General features: G+C 32.1%; 1 protein-coding gene across 1 annotated transcript in view; it reads right to left on the bottom strand.

The window, feature by feature from the left end:
* Positions 1–4,590, bottom strand: part of LOC106467669 (protein saal1-like) — a 21,365-nt gene that overhangs the window by 8,910 nt on the left and 7,865 nt on the right. The gene's annotated exons all lie outside the window — the stretch shown is intronic.

The raw sequence follows: 4,590 nt of genomic DNA, 5'->3' as shown, positions 1-4,590 counted from the left end.
TAATTTATATACCTTTTACACTGGAAATTACTTGTACAGATAAACAAGTTAATGCTACAATATAATAAAAACTATCAACTACTAGATAAAACTGCTGTAGCTTATAACTGTTGTTGCTCTTTAAAAACTTCTTAGACCAAAGTTGGTTATCTAGATCTTAAATCTTCTCTATTTACTAAAAATGTTGTGAAAAAGATTCAAGTAAATACCAAGTACTTTTGGAATATAATCACTTAAAAAATTTTAAAATGATGTTTTTTAAATGCAGTAAAGTTAATATATTATCTTAGAATAGATGTGAGACACACACACACACACAACATAATATTAAACATGTATTTTTAGGCTTAACTAAAATTAAGCTTTCAGTTTCTCAAGTTTCCAGCATTTGTTTTTTCCTGGCTTATCCATACAAGATCTTTCTTTCAACTAGTGTAATATCAAACATCTTAAATAAAGACATCCAAAGAATGGTTAAAAAAAACTATATACTTATTTTACCCAAAAATTTCATTGTTCATTTAATTCTGCCAGTTGGATATATTTCGTAACAATTTTATATTATGATAGTTTGCCAAATAAATTATTTTATGCAATATTTCTTAGGGTGTATTAATAACTATGCTTGTTTTGAGAACAAAATGGTGATTTGTCAGATTTAAACAAGACATCCAGTTTTCATTTTGACTTAATAAAATGCATTGGATCTTAACACTAATTGCACGCACACGAGTGTGCATCTACCACCCACACATATATATATATATATGTATACATAAGAAATACAAGTGGAAAATGCAATTATCTTCAAGTGATTTTAAAAAATACCAAAGATACATCCAGACAATAAACGTGGTCTTCAATAAATCAACCCAAACAACAAATTGTTAAGAGTTCAGAAAAGGGTACCGTATGAATACATTGGCCAACTTAGGTTCAAGTTCATATATAAAAAACCAACGTATACATTTAATTTTGTTCCAAGAACAAATTTGGGGATGCTGATATTTTACAAAAATTATACATACACTTTATGTTGTTATTTCTAAAATGCTTGCTAATATATTGAAAAATTTTGAAATTGCAATTCTAAGTAGACTCTACTGAAAGCAGTCATTAAAATATATAGAATTACAAATGTAAGATGTGTAAACTACACAAAACCAGACCCATAAAAACAAATTTATATTACAATTTCAAATAGGTAAAAAAAAAATATGACCTTTAAAAGTCCATACATTGCAAACTACAGTATTCAATGGTGGTTATCAATGTCAAGATTAGCAAATATTTCTAAAAGTACTATGAATAAAAGATCCATAGAATGAACATCATTAAATTAAGTATTTCCATAAATGCCTTATGAATTAAGCCTAATATTCAAGGCTTAATGTTATGCTTCCCGTAACTTAATTTTTTTTGTCAATTATCACTATATTTTTTAACAGTTTCTATTGTTAGGAGGGTTCTTTTGGATTATTTCAGAAAAATTAAGAGTACATACACTTAAAATAATCCAAACATTCTGTTTCTTTAACCAAAGTCTTACAAGTTAGCTTTACTAATATTTACTAAATGGCTTAAGTTTACAATAATAATGACAGTGAACTGATTAACTCACAAAATAAAATGATACCTCACTATTTCAAAATTAATGTACATTACTAGTAAACTCAATAAGAAGTAATCATTTATATATCTACTCCAGCCAAACTTGCATTTTATACTGGGGGCAGGGGGTGGGAGCAAAACAAGACATCTTGTATTCACATGAAATTCAACTTTTCAGGTCATCCCTGGTGGTGATGTTACAAGAACATTGAAAATTTCTCATCACACCTGTAGGTTTGCAACTCTGTTAGAAGACTCTCAAAGAGATCTGTTGCTTTAAAGTAATCTAACTTGAAACTTTGCAGCATATCTGATGTTCCTTTGCCTTCACGTAAGATGTCATTCACAGACAGCATATAGTATATGAATCTAGTAAAGTTGCACCAATATGGATCAGGCATTTAATGCATGGTCTCGATTGCTGTCACTTATGTCAACATGCCACAGAAATTTAATAAAACAGTCAAACCTTACTACAATTGCACTTACAGGATGCATCTGGCAAGCCCATCGTGTTTTATATTCTATAAGCTTTTCATTGTAGAAAGTCTGAAGCATTGAGAAAAAGTCAGCCACAGGGGTAACAGATTTCACACACACTGAGATTGCCACTCATGATGGCAGTACCATCATATCCTTAACCAATCAGGTTTGTAACCTCAAGTCCATTGTCCTATAACTCCTCCAGAATATATTTGGCCAATAATTCTGTATCAAGTTCATTAGTGACTTCAAAACCAAGAAATTCTTCATGAACTTCTGAATCATAAAGTACTGAAGTACCAAACTTATCTGCTCTTTTATGGATAAGTCATCAGTTGCATCAACCATGATTGAAAAGTACCAAGTTTCTCTTATTTTTGTTTTATTTCTTCCAAAATTATATCACTGAGGATATCCATTTTGGTGTGTATATTTGTTATTTTTAGATCCTTCACACAGTTGTTCATTTAGCATCTGGGAATAAGTCTTCACAAAGTTTAACATTTCCAAAAGTTCCCTTTATTTTAAGCTGTGTCTTCTTCACGATGACTCCTTTTAGCTATGTTTTGGACAGCTGTAAATCTTAATGTATATGCAAGTATTTTTATGTATTCCCTATTTTTTCCACAATCAGTTGGTAAGCTTCATTAATGCAGTCTACTACTGTTTTCTCAGAAGGCTTTGATTCAAAATAAGCATTATATTTGCACACATTATTCAAATGTGCAGACTGCTTGTGTTTGGAAAGTTTATAGTTTTTTGAAGATTCACCTGTGTACTTTTTCCATGTATTGAACCCTTCAGACACAAAAAGTTGCTCACCTTGATATTTAGCATTTGTAGTAAAATGATGAATTTGCACCCATGGGTCTTTGGAAAGTGGAAGGGCTCAATAAAACCAGGTCAAATTAGTCCACTGTTGGGAATTCGGGATATGTCATCCAGAACACCTACTGCAAGAGTCGGCCTAGGCAGAGTTGATTTTCCAATGCTGCTACTCAGCTCACGTAATTCTCCAACGCTAGTGGTTTTGCCCAATACATCTTGATGTTCTTGACCAAAAGTATCCACACTGCCTCCATGGTTCAACAGTCTATCCTCTGTTGGGTCTTCAGGTACGACTATTTCATCTTCAGTCCTCTGGTACTTTTTGCTTGGTCCACCTATCTCCTTGATATATTAATCTTCCTGGGAACCTCCTGATTTACGTGAGTTTATGCAAAATTTTCATATATCCATTTTCTCAATAGTAAGACTTGATGTGTTTATACATGTATGCAGAACATCAACTTCATATGACAGTTAACAGTTTCATTTAAAGGTATCCACGACCTCTTGACCCAGAACCTTGAAGAATATCCTTGCAACAAGTACTGAGATGCAAAGCAAAAGTGCCAAAGTTGGCTTGGTACACAACAAGCCCGAGCTTGTTACAACTGCTTACCGCAAAACCGGTCCAAAGACCTTATCTATCAGTGTTTCCAAGAAAGGCAGAACTAGGTCTCTTTTTAACCCTTTTTGTGGGTGGCAGTATAATATCATCATCACTCAGGCAAAGTATAATAATTATAGCCTTCAATCTTAATTAGTTAAAAAATCTATCAAATAGGAAATCATGCCCACCTGTCAATCCTCTCTTTCAGAACTTGCCAATAGTTTTCTCTGACATTTAATACTATATTATGTATAACCAATAAGGACCAAGAGTTCCGCCTTCGAAATGATGTATTATTCTACTTTTTTTTTCAATAGACAATGTGTAGAATCAGTTTCAGTTGTTGGAAATATATTGACCAGCTTTCCTAATGACATCTGTGCCATAGTTAGAAAGCCAGAAATATTGTGATAGTTATGGGACATATTCTGTTTTTTGCATGTTATTCTTCTGTCTTCTTTCTAGTATTATTTAATTAAATAAATAATTATTCAGTACAGTAGTAACATTAGTGTAAAAACGTGGGAAAGAAATACCTACTATTGTAGGACATACCATATTTTCATACAAGTAATCCACGGGCTATATGTTAAATTAGTTTTCAAAAATGCCAACTGCAGGGGGTATACTCATATGCAGGTAATATGGTATATTTTTGGTTTTTAAGACTGAAATTGTCCATTTTCCATTCCAATTATTTGTTTATGTTATTCTTGTTCAACACATGGAGCAATTCATCAATCAGCCAATAAGTATATCTGTTAGCAATCTCAGTTATTCTCTGACCAATGGATAAAGCGTAAATACAAATACTTTTGACTGTATTTATCAGTATTTGAATAGATTACAATTGCAACTTAATTAATTGCTCACGTATTCCAAGATGAGTAGATTTCACTTTCAGTGTGTTCCATGGCATCACCTTAACCTTTAACCCGTGATTGGCTTCACTACATGTCATAACCACAGGGTATTGAGTTAAATTATCAACGAGATACAAGCTTTTTTTAGCAAATTTATCATAATATCTTTAATAACAGTTCTTTTGCATATGTTCCATG

Source organism: Limulus polyphemus, unplaced genomic scaffold (assembly GCF_000517525.1).
Source record: "Limulus polyphemus unplaced genomic scaffold, Limulus_polyphemus-2.1.2 Scaffold2700, whole genome shotgun sequence".
In the NCBI taxonomy this organism is placed as follows: domain Eukaryota; kingdom Metazoa; phylum Arthropoda; class Merostomata; order Xiphosura; family Limulidae; genus Limulus; species Limulus polyphemus.
The sequence above is the reverse complement of the archived record's forward strand: the minus strand, read 5'-3'. Positions and strand labels throughout refer to the sequence as shown.